We start from the raw sequence: 22864 nt of genomic DNA, 5'->3' as shown, positions 1-22864 counted from the left end.
TCTGACAGTGCCCCTCACTCCCTCAGCCCTCTGGGCTCCCCCCAGCTCTGCTGGTGCCCCTCACTCCCGACCCGCAGCCCCCTCGGCTTCCCCAACCTCCAGAGCCGGCTTTAGGAAGTGCAGAGCCCACTTCAAACGTTTTTGGCAGGTGCGGAGAACTGGGAATGCTCTTAATGTTTGCTCTGAATACTGTGTTGGTGCCTCAGTGTCCCCTATGCAGTTCTTAAGTATCTAGGAGTTGGAATTAGGGTGTGTGATTGCTGCAAAGGGTCAGTGCACCTAAATGCCTGGCACTTTGTCTCCCAGCAACTGATGGTCTGGACCCCTCCCCTGCAAAGGTGCCGGCTGAAGGTGTTGGAGACACAGAGGTCAGGTGACCTCCTGGCCGGGAAAGGGGCTGAGCAGAGAGGAGGGGCTAGAGCGGGTTTCAGTCTGGAGCTGGCTGGGGATGAGGAGTGAAGTGCAGACATGGGGGTCTAGCTCACTGCCCCCCAGAATGGACCTGGCCGAGGGGTCCGGTTCGCTGTACCTACAAACTCTGTTTTACACCCTGTTCCTGTCATCGAATAAACCTCTGTGTTACTGGCTGGCTGAGAGTCACGTCTGACTGCGAAGTGGGGGTGCAGGAACCTCTGGCTTCCCCAGGACCCCGCCTGGGCGGACTCGCTGTGGGAAGTGCACAGAGGGGCAGAGGATGCTGAATGCTCCAAGGAGAGACCCAGGAGGTGAAGCCGTGGGAGCTTCTTGGCCTGGAGACAGTCTGCTCCAAGGGAGAGGAGGCTCCCCAAAGTCCCTGGCTTTGTGGGGAGCAGTTCCAGAGCATCGCCCGGGGATTCCGTGACACCCCTCACTCCCGACCCACAGCCCCTGCTATCCCAGCCCTGACCTCCAGATTCACAGCTCTGCTGGTGGCCCTCACTCCCAAACCGCAGCCCCCTAGGCTCCCCGCTGAGCTCCCCAGTCACTGCAACGCCGGTGCCCCTCACTCCTGACCTGCAGCCCCCTGCGCTCCCTCCAGTTCTGACAGTGACCCGCACTACCAACCCGCAGCCCTCTGGGCTCCCTCCAGCTATGGTGGTGTTCCTCACTCCCGACCCGCAGCCCCCTAGGCTTTCCCCAGCTCTGATGGTGCCCCTTGTGACAAAGTGGGGTTTTTTTGGTGTTTTCTGTGTTTTGCATGCACAGGGGGTAGGACTCAATGTCCCTGGGTGTTACTTGTTTAACAAGGTTTGGGGAGAGGGAGTTTGTTGTTACAGAGGACCGTAGAGGGACTCGGGACCCCGGCCGATGGAGACCACAGCGACTGGTGACCTGGAGACCCAGCTCTGGAGTCACAGCCGGTTCTGGCCAGTGGGGGACAATGGGCTGCGGGGAGAGGACCCCGGTGCCCTGACCAGCCGGTTCCAGCCAGAGAGGGGCTGGGAGGAGAGGAGACCCAGGCCTTCCTGTGTACGACCCTGTTTACCTGAAGAGAAGCCAGTGGACAGAGAGGGCTTGGGGCCGGGGATATGGGTGGCCCAGCTGGGAAGCAGGGGGGCTCAGGGCTGGAGAGGGGAAGCAGGCAGAGCCCACCTGGCTGCAGGGGGACTGGGATGTGCTGGGCTGAGGTGGGCCAGGCCTGAGGCCCTGAGAGTTTCCTGTGCTGGGTTCAGCTCTCAATAAACCCTCCTGTTTTATGCTGGCTTAGAGTCGCTCCAGGCTAGAGAACAGGGGGCATCAACCCCTTCGGGGGTGAGGAGGCCCAGAGCACGTGGACTCCCTGGGGGGTCCACAGCAAGAGACAGATGTGCTGAGGCTCATAGAGGTGCGGCTCCAGGAGGTAGAGGGGCCTGACCCCGAGAGAGAGGACCCCCCGAGAAGGGCTTTTGCACTGAAAGGGGCACCCCCCACAGACCACACGGGGCCACAATCTGCGAGTCCGTGACAGTGGGTCCTGCGCTTCCAGGTGGTTTCACTAGCCTCAGTGGCTCACTGTGACCCTCCACATAGCTCTTCTGTCTCTAGGGCCAGGGTTACAGTCTACTGAGCCCTTTTCATCATAGGCTGCAAGGAGGTTGGGGAGAGAACTCCCACAAACTCTGTTCAGCCTCCTGTCCTGACAGGGACCTGACTTCCCCTTCCAGGAGATGTTCCTGTAGTGGCAGGTCGGGGGGAACCCGGGCCCACCCTCTACTCCGGGTTCCAGCCCAGGGACCCTAATGGGAGAAGCTGTTGGCAGCCAACCTTTCACTGCCAGAGTTGCTACGTTTCCCTGGGCCACTTCCCCACAGCTCTCCTGCTTCTCCCTTCTTACCTTAGGGCTCCTTTAACAATGGGTTTGAGGGTGTCTTCAGTAACCAGCCCTTCAGCCACACTTCCAGTCCTCTGGCTCCCCTGCCAGACTGGAGTGAGCCCTTTTTATAGTATCAGCAGGGCCTTAATTAGAGTCAGGTGGTCACATTAACTGAATGGCCTCACCTGACTCTTTACTGCTTAATTAGAGTCAGGTGTTCTCATTAGCCTGGAGCAGCCCCTGCTCTGGTCATTCAGGGAACAGAAAACTGTTAATCCAATGGGCAGTATATCTGCCTTCTGCTATACCCAACTGGCCTGGGTCTATCACAGTATGTTCAGTCAAGTTAACACAAACCAGGCATAGGAGAGGATTAATCCTAAGGTTGTGTCTATGGAGGGTGTTTCCAAAAGTTTGTCGTTGGAAAGTAGCTGTTTGGCTGTGAATGAAGTTGCTGAATGTCTATCTAATGTCTCAGAAGTGAATTTGGATTTAGATCAAGCAAAGGGAGAGGAGAACAAGGAGATTTTGGAGCTGCCTAGGCAGCCTTGTGAGCTGATGGCTTTGTCTAGTCAGCAGTGTGGGCAGACAGGGATAGTGGAAGATGAGTGTCCCTGTCCCTTACCTGTGTCCTGTGTGGAGAAATGTGACAGTGACAGGAATGTGCCTGTGTCTGTCAGGGGTATTGACTTGCCTATGGAGGGCGCTACCTCGGTCTCCAAGCAGTTGTCTGTAAACTGCCCCATGTGCTGGGACAAGGGAAATGAGATCCCAAGCTGTGTGTCTGGGGAAGAAGAAGGTGTCTCCAGCTTTTCTTTGTCTGTGGAGCAGACAGAAGGTGCCTTTCAGCCTGTGATGGTTGAGAATAGCGCAAGTATCAGAGGAGGAGCAGTGTTAGTCTGGATCTGTAAAAGCAGCAAAGCGTCTTGTGGCATCTTATAAATGTCTGTTGGTCTATAAGGTGCCACAAGACTCTTTGCTGAGAATAGCGCAGTTGTCTCAGAGTTGGTTGTGGTTACAGCTAAAGCCCAGGAACGGAATGGTCCTAAGTTTGTGTCTGCTGGGGAGAATGGCCCTGTGACTAGGTTGCATCCAGTTAGTGTCGTAGCATAATCCCAGAGACTAGAGAATTCTGGTGCTTGTAGTTTGCCAGTTGCTAATGTGTAGTTGGAAAAGGGTGTAGTAACTCTGTCTGATCAAGGTGATACCCTAGCCAGGGCACAAGGAGAGCATGAAGGTAATTTAATTGTGTTGACTACTGACAATTTGACAACTTGTAGCAAGAAGGAAAAGATTCCTGAACTTGTGTGTGGCAAAGGGAAGGAGAATGCTCCTAACCTGTTATCTAGTGAATCTATGAGTTTGCCTGAAAGGGAACTGTGTGGAAATACGCCTGGTGGGCCAAAGGTGATCATGGATGTGAGTAAAACCCAGCAAGAGTCTGTTGTGGCTCAGGGACGTGTTCCTTTAGAGCAAGCCCTGGGTGAAGAGGGTACGGGCAGAATTTCTGTGAGGGGTGAATTGTTGCTTAAAGAAGCTGCTAAGAAAAGAAATCCTCATGGTAATCTCTACAAGCAGTTTGGTACAACTGAAGGATGTGAAAGTGATTTAATCAAGGAAGTTTCAGTTCCTAACAGGCAGAAATTTTCTGTTGTGAATGGATCCACTGACTTTCCTTTTGAGAGATCCAGTGTGGGGAGCTTTGAAAAGGTCTCAGATGGAGTAAGAGCTGCTAAGAAAGTTGAGCAGCCCCATAACCAAGTGGCTGGGTGAGGCCAGTTGGTTGGGAAGACAATGGTGTGACAGGACTGTCTCCATGCTAGTTCTGGGAGTGAGCAGTCTGTGCTTCAGGGTCTGAGGAGAGATTTGGTTACTGGTGTTTCAAAGCAGAACAGTTTTATGGCCGAACGCTGTAGGGTGCAGGGGAGAGCAAGCAGACTCTCACCCTCAGACTCACCTCACAAATCCAAAGAGTCTGAGGGTATCTCTGTAAAACAGAGTCCAGCCTTGAAATGGGTAGCAGCTGAAAATCTAAAAGCCAATGTCTGTGTTGATGCAAATTACCTGGCTGGCAGGGAGAAGAAAGACTTGCTAAGAGCTGTTAGCACATAGAGCCCACCCCATCAGCCAGTGAAGTCTGTTAAGCAAGAGAAATCCGGGGTTGATCCTGCAGGACAAGGAGGAAAGAGGAAACTGAGTTTTGCAAAGGGAAGCCGCAGGTTAACCCTAAAATGCCCAAACCCCAATGGTATTGAGCCAAAAGTGTGGTGTGACAAACATGATGGTAGATGGACACTTGCAATGAATTTGTTGTTATTGCTAATGATGGTTTTTGTAACTAATGTGTTGCTATTACCAAGAACTGTAAGAATGTACAATGTGCCCAATCTTTTGGAAAATCCTTTGAACATGTTGAGAGTAATGCATGAAAATACACTTTCTGTTAAAAGGCCTTGTTATACTGACGTTTCACAGTTGATGCCTATAAAGAGTATTGGAACTTTTCACAGGGGAAAAGACATTCCAGACCTGATGTGCTGTATGAAACGGGAAACGGAGGCACACTACCATATTGCTTTCAAGGCTAAATGCCAAGATTCCTATACTATAAACAACATTAATATCTACATTGGGTTGATATTAGTTGGGTTTCAAACATTGGCAAGAGCTTGTATGGATAAAGTAGCTGTTTTCTTTAGCTCTTGGCAAGATCACATGAAACATACAGGAACCCTGCTGCAAAAGCTAACCAAGATACAGCTTAAGTTTGTAAAGAAATTCAATCATGGTATTAAACATAAGTTGGGTAAACCATTTCTGTTACACAGTGACATGGCTTCTAACCCAGTACAAGCTGTAATGAGACAGAACTCAGGATGGGGAGCTTTCGGGATGCAGTCAGTGACGTTTGTGTCATCCCTTCCTGCATCAATTTTGCGTTGGGGGTGTGACGTTATGAGTGTAATATAATATCTCATTGAAAGGTGACAGGGCCAGAAAGAGTTAATTAACTCACCTCACCGACTGACCTGACCCATGGGTGAACCTTAAGGGCTGGTTAGGAAGATCTGTAAATGAACAGAGCTTTGAAATGCAAGTCGGCATTGTTAGAGGTAGAAGGGGAGATGTTTGGTCTTGTGATGTAAGCAAACAAGTCTTGTCTATTGCTATAGTTGTGATGGAGCAGGGACTGTCTGTGTGGGGGATGGGAGAGCCGGGGAGGACTTTAGGTGAGGGACAGGTGCTCAGCCTCTAACCTGAGCCAGGGAGGGGGACGGGGTCAGCACCTTTGCCCGGGAAGCTGGACAAGGGAAGGGGCCGGCTGGAGGGAGTTCAGTTAGTTCAGGTTTGGTTTGGGGCTGGGTGGTTGGAATACAGGGAATCCCAAGCTGGGAACTAAACTTCCTGAACCCCAGAAGGACTTGATTGAGGTCCTGGCTGTGCCCACAAGCTCTGCTGTAGCCTTCGTTCCTGTTGTCCAATAAACCTTCTGTTTTACTGGCTGGCTGAGAGTCACTGTGGGTCCAACGAAGAGGGGTGCAGAGCCGGACTCCCCCACACTCCGTGATAATAGTTTTAATTCAAAGATCAAAAATGGAATATTAACATTTATGATGATACTTGAGTGAAATACTATTATTGTCTCTGTGTCTCTTTGAAGGTTGTGGTAACATGTATCTGAACTGTTTAATGGGTAAATTGCCCTGTGCTAATTGCCAGGATGTCTGGGGGAAGGAGTTAAGATGATTGTTTTCTCAGGCCGAAAGGCTGCTGGAAATGTATAAGAAGCCTGGGACATGATCCTGCTTCATCTCAGATCTGCTTTGGGTTTCAAGAGGAGGAAACCTTAAGCCACAAGGATTGAGATCCCCAGTCACTGACTGGAGCCACCCTGAATATGGACATTGGACTGTAACCTCTCGACCATTTCTAAAAAGAATTTTGGCAACTACAAGCTCACCTCTGCTATGCATCTGAACCTCGAGAATTTCCTTAAACACTCCCGCTTCCCAGCATCACCACCAGCCCCACTCGTCCTGGTGATAAAGGGTTATAAAAACCAAACTGCAGCCCCCTGCCTGCCCCCCAGCTGCAGCGGTGCCCCTCACTCCTGACCCACAGCCCCTGATATCCAAGTTCTGACCAGCAGACTCACAGCTTTGACGGTGCACCTCACTCCCGACCCGCAGCCCCAGCTATCCCAGTCCTGACCTCCAGACTCACAGCTCTGCTGGTGCCCCTGACTCCCGATCCGCAGCCCCTGCTATCCCAATCATGACCTCCAGACTCCCAGCTCTGCTGGTGCCCCTCACTCCCGATCCGCAGCCCCCTGTGTTTTCCGCCACTCTACCGGTGCCCCTCACTCCATACCCGCAGCCCCTGCTATCCAAGTACTGACCTCTAGACTCAAAACTCTGCTGGTGCCCCTCACTCCTGACCCGCAACCCCTGCTATCCCAGTTTTGACCACCACCCTCACAGTTTTGCTGGTGCCCCTCACTCCCGACGCGCAGCCCCTACTTTCCCAGTCCTGATCTCCAGCCTTACAACTCTGCTGGTGCCCCTCACTCTCAACCCGCAGCCCCTACTATCCCAGTCCTGATCTCCAGACCCATACCTCTGCTGGTGCCCCTCACTCCGGACTCGCAGCCCCTGCTATCCCAGTCCTCCCCTCCAGACTCACAGCTCTGCTGGTGCCCCTCACTCCTGACTTGCAGTCCCTGCTATCCCTGTGCCCCCTCCAGCCTCACAGCTCTGACGGTGCCCCTCACTCCCGACCCGCAGCCCCTGCTATCCCAGTCCTGCCCTCCAGACCCACAGCTCTGCTGGTGCCCCTCACTCCCGACCCGCAGCCCCTGCTATCCCAGTCCTGATCTCCAGCCTCACAGCTCTGCAGGTGCCCCTCACTCCCGACCTGCAGCTCTTGCTATCCCAGTCCTGACCTCCAGCCTCACAGCTCTGCTGGTGCCCCTCACTCCCGACTGCAGCCCCCTGGATTCCTCCAGCTTTAGTGGTGCCCCTCACTGTGATCCCCAGCCCCCTTGGCTCCCTCCAGCTCTGACGGTGTCCCGCACTCCCGACTCGCAGCCCCTGCTATCCCAGTGCTTCCCTCCAGCCCCACAGCTCTGCTGGTGCCCCTCACTCCCGACCCGCAGCCTCCTGGGCTCCCTTGAGCTGTGACAGTGCCCCTCAGTCCCGACCCGCAGTCCCTTCTATCCCAGTCCTGATCTCCAGCCTCACAGCTCTGCTGGTGCCCCTCACTCCCGACCCGCAGCCCCAGCTATCCCAGTCCTGACCTCCAGCCTCACAGCTCTTCTGGTGCCCCTAACTCCCGACCTACAGCCCCCTGGGCTCTCTTTCAGCTCTAACGGTGCCCCTTGTGATGAAGTGTCAGGGATCCTTGCGTTTTCTGTGTTTTCCAGTCCTTTGCATGCACAGAGGGTGGAACTCAATGTCACCGGGTGTTACTGGTTTAACGAGGTGAGGGGAGAGGGAGTTTGTTGGTACAGAGGACCGTAGAGGGACTCGGGACCCCGGCTGATGGAGACCACAGCGACTGGTGACCCGGAGACCCAGCTCAGGAGTCACAGCCAGTTCTGGCCAGTGAGAGGACAATGGGCTGCAGAGAGAGGACCCCCTGACCAACCTGTTCCAGGCAGAGGAGGGCGGAGAGGGGAGGAGGCCCAGGCAACCCTTTTTACCTGGAGAAAAGACAATGGACAGAGGTGGGGCTTGGGACCGGGGATATCGGAGGCCTAGCTGGGAAGCAGGGGGGCTTGGGGCTGGCGAGGGGAAGCAGGCAGAGCCCACCTGGCTGCAGGGGGACTGGGATGTGCTGTTATTGTGAGGCCAGGCCTGAGGCCCTGATAGTTTCCTGTGCTGTGTTCAGGGGCGGCTCTACGAATTCGGCCGCCCCAAGCAGGGCAGCACGCCGCAGGGGGCACACTGCCGGGCGCTGGTCCCGCGCCTCCACGGGACCTCTTGCAGCTGGTCCGCGGCTCCGGTGGACCTTCTGCAGGCATGACTGCGGAAGCTCCACCGGACCCACCTGCCGCCCTCCCGGGAAAATGCCGCCCCACGCGCGCGCTTGGTGCGCTGGGGTCTAGAGCCGGCCCTGGCTGTGTTCAACTCTCAATAAACCCTCCTGTGTTACACTGGCTGAGAGTCACTCCGGGCTAGAGTACAGGGCCGGGGGGGCATCAACCCCTTCGGGGGTGAGGAGGCCCAGGGGGTCCAGAGAGAGGGGACTCCCTGAGGGGGCGCACGGCAAGAGACAGACGTGCTAAGGCTCAGAGAGGTGCGGCTCCAGGAGGTGGGGTCACTGGCAGATGAGCTTGTGGACAGCAGATCAGGGGCAGGAGGGAGACCCACATCGGGGGCTCAGAAGGGGAGTCACCCAGAGACCTCTCAAAGGTGGGACTCCAGGAAGCCCAGCTCAGGGGTTGCCAGGAACACCAGGGTGGGCCGACCCCCCACATGGGACTTGAGGGACCTGAAATGTAATTGCTGTGGCCAAAAGGGGCACAAGGTGGCCCAGTGCCTGAAGATGAAGGAAATGGCGGCCAAGCAGAACCCGAGGGGTGTTAACTGGGTGGAAGCCCCCTGAGAGGGGGCACTGCCGGGCCAGGGGGCCGCAGTCGAGAGGGCTGTGCCAGGGGGAGGGGACCACCAGGCCAGGCCAGCAGGGGAAGGCAGGGCCCCAGGTCCAGAGTGGCCGTTCTCCATCCGCCGGGTGAGCGTGGGACAGGTCCCCGGGACAATCGCCACATCATCCCCATTGAGGTTGGGGGAAGGAGCGTCCAGGGGTTCTGGGACACGGGCGCGGAGGTGACGCTGGCGCGGTCCAAGGTGGTGGACCCAGACCAGCTAGTGCCCGATGCCGACATGACCCTGAGGGGAGTGTTCAGGCCCCCGCCAAGGTGCCAGTGGTGAGGATACACCTGAAATGGGGGGCTAAGCAGGGACCCAAAGAGGTCGGGGTGCACAATCACCTGCCTACCGCGGTGCTAATGGGTAATGACTTGGAGAACTGGCCAGATGGCACTCAGAGCACCCTGGTCCTTACCCGGAGGCTGAGCCAGTGAGGGTCGTGGGACCTCCCGAGGGAGAGGCCCGAAGCACCGAGGGTAGAGCTCGACAGAGCTGGGCTGGCACCTCCGTCTCAGGGTGGGGAAACTGAGGCACCACCAGCCAGGGCTGTATCCTCAAACCCAACCGCTGAATTCCAAACAGAGCTGCAGGTGGATCCCTCCTTGGAGAAACTGAGGGCCCTGGCGGGCCACGGCAGGGCAGGGTCCCAGGGGGAGGACCGCCGGGAGCGATTCCTCTGGGAGAAGGGATTCCTGTACCGGGAATGGGCTGGTTCAGGGCAAACTGAACCTTGGACAGGTGGGAGGCATTTGGTGGTTCCCCGGAGGTGCCGCCGCAGACTGTTGTACTTGGCCCACGATCTTCCCCTGTCAGGGCATCAGGGCATCCGGCGCACCAGGCAATGGCTGCTGCAGCAGCACTTTTACTGGCCTGGGGTCTGTGACGCTGTCCGAAAGTACTGCCAATCCTGTGCCTCCTGCCAGAGGGTGGGGAAGGCCCGGGACAAGGGGAAAGCAGCTTAGAGGCCTTTGCCCATCATAGAGGAGCCTTCCCCGAAGGTGGCCGTGGACATAGTGGGGCCCCTCAGCAGGGTGACCTGGGCAGGGAAGAAATACATCCTGGTGGTAGTGGATTTCGCTACACGCTGCCCCGAGGCGGTGGCCTTGTTGTCTATCGAGGCAGACACCGTGGCAGACGCGCTGCTGACCATCTTCAGCAGAGTGGGGTTCCCCAAGGAGGTCCTTACATACCAGGGGTCTAACTTCATGTGAACCCTGCTCCAGTGCTTGTGGGAGAAGTGTGGGGTCCGACACACCTGGGCCTCAGCCTACCACCCTCAGTCCAATGGGCTGGTGGAGAGATTCAGTGGGACCCTAAGAGGATGCTGGAAATCTTTATGGTCCAGCATCCGCAGGACTGGGACAAGTATTTACCCCACCTGCTGTTCGCATATAGGGAAGTGCCCCAGGAATCCACAGGGTTCTCCCCATTCGAGTTGCTGTATGGGAGGAAGGTGAGGGGACCCCTGGACTTGATGAGGGCCAAGTGGGAGGGAAAGGCCTCTCACAATGGGGAATCAGTGGTGGAGTATGTACTGGCTTTCTGGGAAAGGCTCGTGGAGTTCATGGGCTTGGCCAGGGGAAACCTAGCCAGGGCCCAGAGGAAGCAGAAGGTCTGGTACGACCACTCAGTACGTGCCCGCTCCTATGCTACCGGAGACCAGATGATGCTCCTCATCCCCGTGAGGAAGAACAAGCTGCCTGGGACGGCCCCTTCAAGGTCATCAGACAGGTAAACGAGGTGAACTATGTGGTGGAACTGTCCAGCCGGGCACACAGCCACCGGGTGTATCATGACAACATGATGAAACCGTACTGGGACAGGGAGAAGTTGGTGCTGGCTGTGTGTGGGCAGTGGGAGGAGAAGGGAGAGGATCCCCTGGTGGGACTCCTCCCTGAGGCTGGGGCTAACCCCCCGCTGAAATCAATCCCACTCTCAGCCCAGCTAACCCCTGCCCAGCAGGCAGAGACCAGAGAGGTGCTGCATTCACACCAGCAGCTGTTCTCCAACCGGCCTGGGCTCACGAACCTGGCTGTCCACTGGGTGGAGACAGGAACCAACCCTCCCATCAGGTGTTCCCCATTCAGGGTCACTGGGAAAACAGCCCAGGACCTGGAGAGAGAGGTTGGGGATATGCTGGCTTCAGGGGTGATCCAGCCGTCCGCCAGCCCCTGGGCCTCACTGGTGGAGCTGGTCCCCAAGAAGAACGGGTCGATCCAGTTCTGTGTGGACTATCGGAAGCTCAATACCATCACGGTGATGCCAGAGCAAAGTCCTCCATCCCCCTTTGCTCTGGCATATATTGTCGATATCTGAGTCTTTAGCCAGACCTGGGAGGAACATGTGTCCCAGGTGAAGAGGGTGCTGGTTGCCTCCAGGATGCAGCATTGAGCATAAAAGCTGAAAAGTGCAAGGTGGGGATGGCGGAGGTTTCATACCTGGGCCACAAGGTGGGAGGCGGCCACCTGAAGCCGGAGCTGGCCAAGGTGGAGGCGATCCAGGACTGGCCGCTCCCCAGACTAAGAAGCAGGTCCAGGCTTTCATTGGGATGGCGGGGTACTACTGGAGGTTTGTACCCCACTTTAGCTCCCTGGCGGCTCCCCTCACAGAGCTGTGTAGGACGGGGAAGCCGGAGAAGGTGGTCTGGACCGAGCAGTGCCGAAGGCCTCTCTGTGCGCTGAAGGGGGCACTTACCCAGGGCCCGGTGCTGGTAAACCCGGATTTTAACAAACCTTCCTGGTGTCCACCGATGCCTCAGACACAGGGCTGGGGGCGGTGCTGATGCAAACTGATACTAAGGGGGAGAGACACCCCATCGTGTACCTGAGCAAGAAGCTGCTGCCCCGGGAGCAGCACTATGCGGCCATAGAGAAGGGAGGCCTGGCCATGGGGTGGGCCCTTAAAAAACTGCAGCCGTATCTATTTGGGCGGCACTTCACCGTGTACACGGACCATTCGCCCCTGACGTGGCTACATCAAATGAAAGGGGCTAATGCCAAGCTGCTGAGATGGAGCCTGCTTCTCCAGGGTTACGACATGGAGGTGGTTCATGTGAGGGGGAGGCCAATGTTATAGCGGATGCTTTATCATGGGGTGGGGGCCCTGAACTTCCCCAGGTCACTGGCTAAGTGACCCTGCTCCGTTCAGCCATGAAGGGGGGAGAGATGTGATGAAGGGGCGGGGGGTTCTTGGGGTTTTCTGTTTTTTCCAGTGGTTTGCATGCACAGGGGGTGAGACTCAGTGTCCCTGGGTGTTACTGGTTTAACGAGGTGAGGGGAGAGGGAGTTTGTTGTTACAGAGAACCAGAGAGGGACGAGGGACCCCAGCTGAGGGCCTGGAAGATGGATACCCCGGTGACTGGTGACCTGGTGACCCAGAGACCCAGCTCAGGAGTCACAGCTGGTTTTGGGCAGTGGGAGGACAATGGGCTGCGGGAAGAGGACCCAGGTGACCTGACCAGCCCGTTCCAGCCAGAGGGGCCAGAGGAGGGCTGAGAGGAGAGGAGACCCAGGCCTTCCTGTTTACGACCCTGTTTACCTGGAGAGAAGACAATGGACAGAGGCGGGGCTTGAGGCCGGGGATATTGGAGGCCCAGCAGGGAAGCAGGGGTGCTCGGGGCTGGTGAGGGGAAGCAGGCAGAGCCCACCTGGCTGCAGGGGGACTGGGATGTGCTGGGCTGAGGGAGGCCAGGCCTGAGGCCCTGAGAGTTTCCTGTGCTGGGTTCAGCTCTCAATAAACGCTCCTGTTTTATGCTGGCTGAGAGTCACTCCAGTCTAGAGAGCAGGGGGCATCAACCCCTTCGGGGGTGAGGAGGCCCAGGGGGTCCACAGCACGTGGACTCCCTGAGGGGGCCCACGGCGAGAGACAGACGTGCTAAGGCTCAGAGAGGTGCGGTTCCATGAGGTGGAGGGGCCTGACCCCGAGAGAGAGTGGACCCCCGAGAAGGGCGGTCGCACTGAAAGGGGCACCCCCCATGGACCGCACAGGGCCATGAGTGGGCACGATCTGTGAGTCCGTGACAGAGGGGCACCAACAGAGCTGTGAGTCTGGAGGTCAGGAGTGGGATTGCAGGGGCTGCGGGTCGGGAGTGAAGGGCACAGTCAGAGCTGGAGGGAGCCCAGGGGGCTGTGGGTCGGGAGTGAGGGGCACCGGCAGTGCAGTGACTGGGGAGCTCAGCAGGGAGCCCAGGGGGCTGCGAGTCAGGAGTGAGGGGCACCGGTAGAGCTGCTGGAAGCCCAGGGGGCTGCGTGTCAGGAGTGAGGGGCACCGTCAGAGCTTGAGGGAACCCAGGGGGCTGCGGGTTGGGAGTGAGGGGCACCGTCAGAGCTGGAGGGAACCCAGGGGGCTGCGGGTCGGGAGTGAGGGGCACCAGCAGAGCTGTGAGTCTGGAGGTCAGGACTGGGATAGCAGCGGTTGTGGGTTTGGAGTGAGGGGCACCTGCAGCACAGTGATTGGGGAGCTCAGCGGGGAGTCCAGGGGGCTGCGGGTCGGAAGTGAGGGGCACCATCAGAGCTGGAGGGAGCCTGCCGCCGACACCCGGGCCTGCCCGATGGCAATCGTCTCTGGCCGATTTGGGGGAAACGAATAAATAAAAAAACAAACAAAAGAAAACACTTCCACGGGCTTGAGCCGAACGGCCGGGAGGCAGTCCCTAGCCGCGGCCGGGCAGGGTGCGCCCCGGGCCGCTTGCCAGGCGGCCGGGTCCCGGTCTCGGTGGGTGCGATTCGCTCCCCCCCCCCTCCCCGAGCGTTCCAGCGGCTCCCGCCCGCCCGGGAGGGACCCTGCCGGTCACGCCCTCCCGGAGGGACTCACGGTGTGAGGGGCGGGGGAGAGGGGAGCCGTCCGATCGCCCACCCGGAGAACAGGTCTACCAACCGGGTCGACCCGACGGCCGGTCGGTCTCGAGGTCAATTCAAGTTTGTCCACAGGAGGGCAGCACTTCGGCCGGCTAGCAGGTAAACCCGGTTCTCCCTACGGCCGTCGGAGCTCCGGGTTGACCTGCTGGCCGGGGACCGCTGCGGCCGGCCAGCAGGGCAACCCGGTTCTCCATTCGTCGCACGGGGCTCCTAGTTTAGATGGTGGCCGGTGATACCTCCGGCCGGCCAGCAGGGCAACCCGGTACTCCCTACGGGCGTCGGAGCTCCGGGTTGACCTGCTGGCCGGGGACCACTACGGCCGGTTCTCCCTTCGGTGGCCGTGGCTCCGGGATGACCTGGCGGCCGGTTGGCTTTCCGGGCACCAGGTCACCCCCATTGGTTTGGACCGGTTGACTTGGTGGCCGGTTTGCCTTCCGGGCCGGCGGTCCCCCCACACCGAGGGCAGCGCAGCGCCGCTCCTCGGAACCTCCGAGGGGGGCTTAATAGTCGACCCCGCGCAGGTCCAGGGCCGGCTTAATAGTCAACCCCAGGCAGGTCCGGGGCAGGCTTAATAGTCGACCCCCGGCAGGTCCGGGTGCAGGCTTAATAGTCAACCCCCAGCAGGTCTGGGGGTTGGGGAGGGAGGCTTAACAGTCCCGCCCCCCCCCCCGCCCCCCCAAAGCGGTCCGGAGGAAGGCTTAACAGTCGTCCCTCGGGCTCACCGGGGGAAATTTTCCAAAGTCCCTTCCCCGCCACCAGGTCAACCCGGTTCTCCCTTCGGCCGTCGGAGCTCCGGCCGGGGACGTGGAGCCCTGGGCGGCTTGCCTGTCGGCGGGGACCCGGTCTCGGAGGTCCCGATCCTTTTAAAAAAAAAAAAAAATTTTCGTCCGGGGACCGGGCTGACCTTCCTGCACTCCCCGGAGCCTCCGGGCACATTTTTGGGGAAAAGAAAAAAAAAAAGAAACAAAAACCCTTCCCTGTGCCCGATCCAAACGACCCCGGGGAAAGTCACTCTCCGTGGCCGAGAAGGGTGAGCCCTGGGCGGCTTGCCTGGTGGCGGAGACCCGGTATCTGGAAGTCCCGATCATTTTTTAAAAAAAAAACAAAAAACAAAAAACAGCATTTTTCTCCGGGGACCGGGGTGACCTTGAAGATATCCCCGGAGCCTCTGGGTAAAATTTGGAAAAAAAACAACCTTCCGTGTGCCCGATCCAAACGACCGGTGGGGAAAGTCATTCTCTGCGGCCGAGGAGGGTGAGCCCTGGGCAGCTTGCCTGGCGGCGAGGACCCGGTCTCGGAGGGACAATCCTTTTTTCAAAAATAAATGAATTAATAAATAAATACATTTCCGCTCCGGGGACCGGGGTGACCTTGGAGAACTCCCCGGAGCCTCTGGGCAAATTTTGGAAAAATAAAAACCTTCCGTGCGCCCGATCCAAACGACCGGGTGGCGGGGAGGGAGTCACTCTCCGTGGCCGAGGACGGCGAGCGACTCGTCCACCTGGTTAAGCCGGAGGAAGTGGGCCGATTGATATATGTCCGAGCGGAAAGAAAAAAAACGCAAAGTCCCCTGGCGGTCGGTCGTACCGCGGAAGTCCGGAAGGGGTCGCCCGAAACCGCCTCGTCCGAACGAGAGAACCGGGAGGTTGGCGCGAAAGTCGAGTTCCTCCCGCTGTACCCAGGTCGGCCTTTTTCGACGTGTCCTTTGAAAAAGGTGCGCGGAGATTTTTGAGGACAGGTGTCAGAGTCTACCCTCACTTGAAACTGGGCGGTTTCAAAGTGAGGACCCGCATGTCTTCCCCCACCCCAAAATCCTAGGGTAGGTCTCCCCTTCGGCTGCCACCACCCAGTCAATTCTGTGGGCCGGGACACCCCTGTTTCCCCCCTTGGGAACACAGATCAATTCACAGAGGAACCTCCCCCCTCTTCCCTCTCTCCAGCCTGCTCTGGAGACAGAGGTGCCTGGATTCAAACGCCTTGAATCTCACACACACAGGGAAGCAGCCCACTTCCCCCTCCCCTTCCCCTGAATTTCCCCAAGGGAAGGAATTAACCAAGTCCAAAGAAAAGAAAAGAATTTATTAAGAGAACAAAAGAAAATACAGAATCTCTATGAATCCAAGCTGGGCACTCATAGGGTATAACCTTGCTAAGTTCTGGAGAGAATCCTCTCTCTTTCTCAGTACAACCAGTACAAGCAGAATTAAGAATAATCAATAACAAACACACAGAATTGCAAACATAGGATTATTAGATAAGGACACAAAGTATCTTTCAAATACTCACTATCTTGACTAGAAGAAATTAGTTCAGAAAGGTGGAACTTGTAGGGACTTGATTAACTAGTCTGGTCTCTTGAACTCCAAACGGCCAAAGACAAAGACCCCCCCAACCAGAGGGAAAAGTTCCCTCCTAGGAGTTTCAAATTCTCTTCCCTGATTGGTCCTCAGGTCAGATGCCCACCAGGTACTATGCTTTAACCCTTTACTAACTATTCATGACACGCCCCCCAAATCGTCACAGTGGGATCCACTGGCGGCGATTTCCTCCTAGAACTGTAAAACAACCAGAGTAATAAAACACATGCACTATTACATCGACTACTAAGCATGAAAACATATTAAGAACAGTTTTTAGCCACTTGATTCTGGGAAACTTTCACGAGAGAGTGCATCAGCAACTTTGTTGGAAGCTCCTGAAATGTGTTGAATGTCAAAGTCAAAGTCTTGGAGAGCTAAGCTCCAGCGGAGAAGTTTCTTGTTGTTTCCCTTGTTGGTGTGAAGCCACTTTAGCGCAGCATGGTCAGTTTGTAGCTGGAACTGCCGGCCCCAAACGTATGGGCGTAGCTTTTCCAAGGCATACACAATGGCGTAACATTCTTTTTCACTGATGGACCAGTGGCTTTCCCTCTCAGACAGTTTCTTGCTGAGAAACACGACAGGATGGAAGTTGTGATCCGGTCCTTCCTGCATTAGTACCGCTCCTACCCCACGTTCAGATGCATCGGTGGTAACTAGGAAGGGTTTGTCAAAGTCTGGGGCCCTTAATACAGGGTCCGACATGAGCATCGCCTTAAGCTGGGTAAAGGCTTTCTGACACTCATCAGTCCACTTAACTGCATTTGGCTGGGTTTTCCTGGTCAGATCAGTTAGTGGGGCAGCGATTTGGCTGTAGTGTGGTACAAATCGCCTGTAATATCCGGCCAAACCTAAGAAGGATTGGACCTGTTTCTTTGACCTTGGGACAGGCCACTGTTGGATAGCCTCCACCTTGGCCTGTAGGGGGTTGATGGTTCCTTGACCCACCTGGTGTCCTAGGTAAGTCACTCTGTTGTGGCCTATTTGACACTTTTTGGCCTTAACCGTTAGTCCTGCCTGCCTGATGCGCTCTAAAACCATTTTCAAATGTTCTAGGTGTTCGGGCCATGAATCAGAAAAAATGGCCACATCATCGAGGTATGCAACTGCACAGTCTTCCAATCCTGCTAGTAAACCATCCACCAGCCTTTGGAAGGTGGCAGGTGCATTCCGCAGTCCGAACGGAAGCACAGTAAACTCATACACCCCTGCATGGGTGATGAAGGCAGATTTTTCCCTGGCGGGTTCATCTAGTGGTACCTGCCAGTATCCCTTGGTTAAATCAATGGTAGAGATGAACTGGGCACGTCCCAACTTTTCCAATAGCTCATCAGTGCGTGGCATTGGATAGTTGTCTGGACGAGTTACAGCATTTAGCTTACGGTAGTCCACACAAAAGCGTATTTCCCCATCTGGTTTGGGAACCAGAACCACTGGAGATGCCCATGCACTGGTAGAAGGGCGGATGATACCCATCTCCAACATGTTGTCAATCTCCTGTTTAATAGCAACTTTGGCATGAGGTGACACCCGGTAGGGTGGTGTTCTAATCGGGTGAGCATTACCTGTGTCAATGGAGTGGTAGGTTTGCTCAGTCCGTCCTGGGATGGCTGAGAACAAGGGGTCGAAGTCAGTGCACAGTCCCTTGATCTGTTGCCGCTGTAGACGTTGTAGGGTTGTGGAGAGGGTCACCTCTTCCACACCACCATTTCTTTTACCTTCGTAGTAGACACCTTCAGGCCACTCGGTGTCATCTCCTTCCTGAACTGTAAAGTGACAGACCTGTAATTCTCTGGGATAAAAGGGCTTTAGAGAGTTAACATGAAACACTTTAGGCTTTAAAGAGGAATCAGGGAATGTTATGAGGTAGTTAACAGCTCCCAGGCGCTCCTGGACCATGTATGGTCCTTCCCAGGACGCCTCCATCTTATGGGCCTGTTGCGCCTTCAAGACCATGACCTGGTCTCCTACCTTGAAGGACCGCTCCTTGGCATGTCGATCATACCAGACCTTTTGCTCCGCTTGAGCATCTCTTAAGTTCTCTCGAGCAAGGGCCCAAGAGTCTCGGAGGGTGTTTTGAAGGTTGCTTACAAAGTCCAGAATGTTAGTCCCTGGAGGAGGTGTAAACCCCTCCCATTGCTGCTTTACCAGCTGTAATGGCCCCTTAACCGCATGGCCATACACCAGCTCGAATGGTGAGAATCCTAAACTCGGATGTGGAACAGCCCTGTAGGCAAACAGCAACTGTTGTAACACTAGATCCCAATTATTGGAGTGTTCATTGACGAATTTGCGGATCATGGCCCCCAAAGTTCCATTGAACCTTTCCACTAGGCCATTAGTTTGGTGATGGTACGGGGTGGCAACCAAGTGATGCACCCCATGAGTTTCCCACAGGTCTTTCATGGTCCCTGATAGGAAATTTGTTCCCGAATCTGTAAGAATTTCAGAGGGCCAACCCACCCTGGTAAAAATGTCAGTTAAGGCCTGGCACACAGTGTTAGCCCTGGTGTTGCCTAGAGCTACTGCTTCCGGCCATCTGGTAGCAAAGTCCACAAAAGTCAGTATGTACTGTTTTCCTCTGGGGGTCTTTTTTGGGAAAGGACCCATAATATCCACAGCTACTCGCTGAAATGGGACCTCCATTATGGGGAGTGGTTGGAGAGGGGCCTTGACCTGGTCTTGAGGTTTTCCTACCTTTTGGCATACCTCACAAGACCGGACATACTTGACAACGTCCTTGCCCATCCCCTCCCAGTCAAAGGACCTTCCCAACCTGTCTTTGCTTCGTTTCACCCCAGAATGGCCACTAGGGTGATCATGGGCTAAGCTTAAGAGCTTTTCCCGGTACTTGGTCGGAACGAGCAACCGTTTTTGAGGATGCCAGCCCTCCTGGTGTCCACCAGAAAGAAATTCCTTGTATAACAGTCCTTTCTCCACAACGAACCGGGATCGGGTAGTAGAGCTGAGAGGCGGTGGGTTGCTGCATGCCGCCGCCCATGCTTTCTTGAGGCTGTCATCAGCTTCCTGCTCTCTCTGGAACTGTTCCCTTGAGGCGGGAGACACCAGTTCCTCTGGAAGCGATGTAGGTGATGAGGTTGTTTCCGTTGACTGTGGACCGCTCCCCGCTGGTGCACAAAGTGTCATTTCAGGCTCCGGCTGAGCCTCTTGGGTAGGGTTGTTTGCTGCTTCTGCCAGTTCAGGCCCGTTGGCGCCCTCTGGCGGTGGAGTTGCAAGCGCTGGCGCCGGTGCTGGCGCTGGTTGCTCTTCCAGTTCCGGTTCTGGGACTGGATGTACTATGGCTGCTGTAGGTGTTGGCCTGGGATCCGGTTCCACCACCTCTGTCTGGGTCTCTGGTAACACAGACGGGGTCCCGGTGGATGGCTCAGGAACAGGGATGGGTCCGGCAGCTCGTCTGGCTTGGCTGCGTGTAACCACTCCCTCTGTTTTTTGCTGTTCAATGTGTCGGGCCAAGTCGTTCCCCAGTAGCATGGGAATCGGATGGTTGTCATAGACAGCAAAAGTCCACTTCCCTGACCAGCCCTTGTACTGGACAGGTAAACGCACTGTAGGTAATGTTACAGGTTTTGACATGAAGGGTCGAATTGTCACTTTGGTTTTCTGGTTGATGAATTTGGGGTCCACGAAGGTTCGGTGGATACCTGACACATGTGCTGCAGTGTCTCTCCATGCGATGATCTCCTTTTCGTCCACTCTCAAAGTTTCCCTATGTTCTAAGGGTATTTGAGATACATCTATGTCCGGCTTTCCTTGGTGTGAAGGTGCAAGGAGTTGCACTCGGTTTAGGTTCTTTGGGCATTTGGCTTTGATATGCCCCAATTCATTGCATTGAAAACATCGCCCAGTTGATGGGTCACCGGTTTGTGTTGGTCTACTGGAGACTGGTGAGGTAGAAGAAGAGGTAGAGTGTGACTGTCCGTGGGTTGTAGGTGTGGGTTTGATTGGTCCGCGACGGTAGGGTTTAGTGTCGGTGTGTACCCTGTTGGATTCGCTCCCCTTGGCAGTAGCTTTCGTGTTGTCTACCGATGCCATCCATCTGGCTCCAATCTCTCCTGCCTCAGTGAGAGTTTTTGGTTTACCATCTTGGATGTAGCGTCTAATGTTCTCAGGAACACCATCTAGGAACTGTTCCATCAATATCAGGAGGTGTAGGTCGTCTAGCTCCTTAACCTTGGATCCTGATATCCAGGAGAAATAGTGTTTTTCCAGGTAAGCAGCGTGCTCTGGAAATGACATCTCTGGTTTCCATTTCTGGGCTCTGAAACGCTGACGGGCGTGATCAGGGGTGATGCCCATTCTGAGTCTGGCCTTGGTTAGGAACAGTGGAAAGTCGTCCATCAGGTCTCTAGGCATTTCAGCTGCCACCAGGGATAATTCTCCGCTGAGCTGTGACCTCAGCTCCAGCATGTATTGATCTTTAGGAAGATGGTATCCAATACAGGCCCTCTCAAAGTTTTCTAAAAAGGCCTCAACATCATCCCCTGCCCTGTAGGCGGGAAATTTTCTCCGAGAAGGTTGATCAGTAGGTTGAAAAGGGGTTGGATTGGTTGGCTCCTGCTGCTTAGTCTTTGCTAATTCCAGAGCCTGCTGGTGGGTCTCCCTCAGGATTTCCATTTGTCTCTTGTGCTCAGCCTCTTGTTTCTCCGGCTCCCTCTTGTGGTTAGCTTCTTCCCTGGCCCTTTCTGCAATAATTAGTTCCATCTGTCTTTGATGTTCTTTTTGTTTTTCTTCAGCCTGCAGCCTGGCCAGGTCAAGTTTGCTAATTGTTTCACCAGTACTCATGGTTGTGTGCCTTCTGGTGCTGGCCACACCCCTATGCAGTCAGTGAACTGTCTGTGGTGTTTGACAGTCCCTAACCCTGGCTATGATAACTTGAGTAAAGAAAGAGAAATCAATCCTTTGTATAGCAAATTGTGGTTTGTGTAATGTTACTGGTTTGTACTGAGAAAGAGGGAAAGAGTAAAAAAAAATTCCTCTGTCTCCCTCTGCTCTGAGTTGCTGTACCCAGCAGCCGAGCTGAAAGGCTGCTGCTAACAATACCCCTGAGAAAAATCTGGTCTATTCCTCAGGGATTTGTGTTCTCCTGTCTTCTGATCCTTTCAAAAGACACAGGGAGAAAAAAAAAAAAAACCTGGCTGGAGGGTTTGTCTCTTCCCCCCCCAAACCTGTTTTTCCTGTTGGATGGGAATGTACTTTGGCGAGCACTTCCCCCCACCTTAGGAATCCTGAGTGATACCTGATATCACAAAGGAAGGACACACCTCTAGGGAAGAGTTTTTCCTCAGCATAGCCAGCAGAGAAAAAAAACTCCTCCCAACCCTGAAAACTGCTTGAAACTTGCCTTTTCCTCAAGCTGCCTCAAGCAAACAGAAGAAAACTGCTTCCAACAAAGCCTGCTGGAACTTAATTCCCTCCAGCCAACCTGGCTGAAACTGTAAACTCCCTCTTCTGTCAGGTTGCTTTCCTGCTCTAGAAGAAGAGAATAGCTCCCTTCAGCGTAGCCCAGCTGAAAAAAACTGCTTGTAACAATGGGTTCGAAACTCCGCTGCCACCATGTCAGAGTCTACCCTCACTTGAAACTGGGCGGTTTCAAAGTGAGGACCCGCATGTCTTCCCCCACCCCAAAATCCTAGGGTAGGTCTCCCCTTCGGCTGCCACCACCCGGTCAATTCTGTGGGCCGGGACACCCCTGTTTCCCCCCTTGGGAACACAGATCAATTCACAGAGGAGGAACCTCCCCCCTCTTCCCTCTCTCGAGCCTGCTCTGGAGACAGAGGTGCCTGGATTCAAACGCCTTGAATCTCACACACACAGGGAAGCAGCCCACTTCCCCCTCCCCTTCCCCTGAATTTCCCCAAGGGAAGGAATTAACCAAGTCCAAAGAAAAGAAAAGAATTTATTAAGAGAACAAAAGAAAATACAGAATCTCTATGAATCCAAGCTGGGCACTCATAGGGTATAACCTTGCTAAGTTCTGGAGAGAATCCTCTCTCTTTCTCAGTACAACCAGTACAAGCAGAATTAAGAATAATCAATAACAAACACACAGAATTGCAAACATAGGATTATTAGATAAGGACACAAAGTATCTTTCTAATACTCACTATCTTGACTAGAAGAAATTAGTTCAGAAAGGTGGAACTTGTAGGGACTTGATTAACTAGTCTGGTCTCTTGAACTCCAAACGGCCAAAGACAAAGACCCCCCCAACCAGAGGGAAAAGTTCCCTCCTAGGAGTTTCAAATTCTCTTCCCTGATTGGTCCTCAGGTCAGATGCCCACCAGGTACTATGCTTTAACCCTTTACTAACTATTCATGACAACAGGGTTTTCAGAACCTCTGAGAACCGGAGCTCAGCCTAGGGGACCGATCCGAATTTGGTACCTCACCTCGCCCGGGGGGGAAAGCGGCCACGGGACGGCCTCCTTTCCCCGGCTCACTGCCAAAGTGTCGTGGGGGGCCAGCCCCGAAAGCCACCCGGCACGTCCGCCGCGCAGGCCAGGTGGCCGGACCCGAGCTCCAAGCGTCGGCGCCCCGCCGGCCGCCGTCCTCCCGACCGATGTGGCCCTGACGTTCGCGACGGGAAGGGCCCTTCGCGGGCCGGCACCCCGACGGTGGGGCCGTCCGGTGTTCAGGCGGATCGGGACCCTTCGCCTTTTAGCGCGCACCGATACCAGGGACCGACATCGACTTCCGTCCTCCCAGGTG

The 22864-nt window shown here is 55.3% G+C and overlaps 1 long non-coding RNA gene across 1 annotated transcript in view; it reads right to left on the bottom strand.

The window, feature by feature from the left end:
* Positions 1–11805: 11805 nt before the first annotated feature.
* The window catches only part of LOC123359620, an 11082-nt gene continuing 23 nt past the window's right edge, over positions 11806–22864 (bottom strand). Inside the window, exons 1-3 of the long non-coding RNA XR_006575890.1 lie at positions 22634–22864; positions 18359–18362; positions 11806–11820 (exon numbers count right to left, since the gene is read on the bottom strand). The exon at positions 22634–22864 is cut by the window's right edge and continues 23 nt beyond it. This is a non-coding gene — a long non-coding RNA (uncharacterized LOC123359620). The remainder of the gene's footprint in view (positions 11821–18358; positions 18363–22633) is intronic.

This window comes from Mauremys mutica, unplaced genomic scaffold (assembly GCF_020497125.1).
Source record: "Mauremys mutica isolate MM-2020 ecotype Southern unplaced genomic scaffold, ASM2049712v1 Super-Scaffold_100163, whole genome shotgun sequence".
NCBI classification, from domain to species: Eukaryota; Metazoa; Chordata; order Testudines; family Geoemydidae; genus Mauremys; species Mauremys mutica.
Note: the sequence above shows the minus strand (reverse complement) of the source record. Positions and strands in the feature narration are given on the sequence as shown.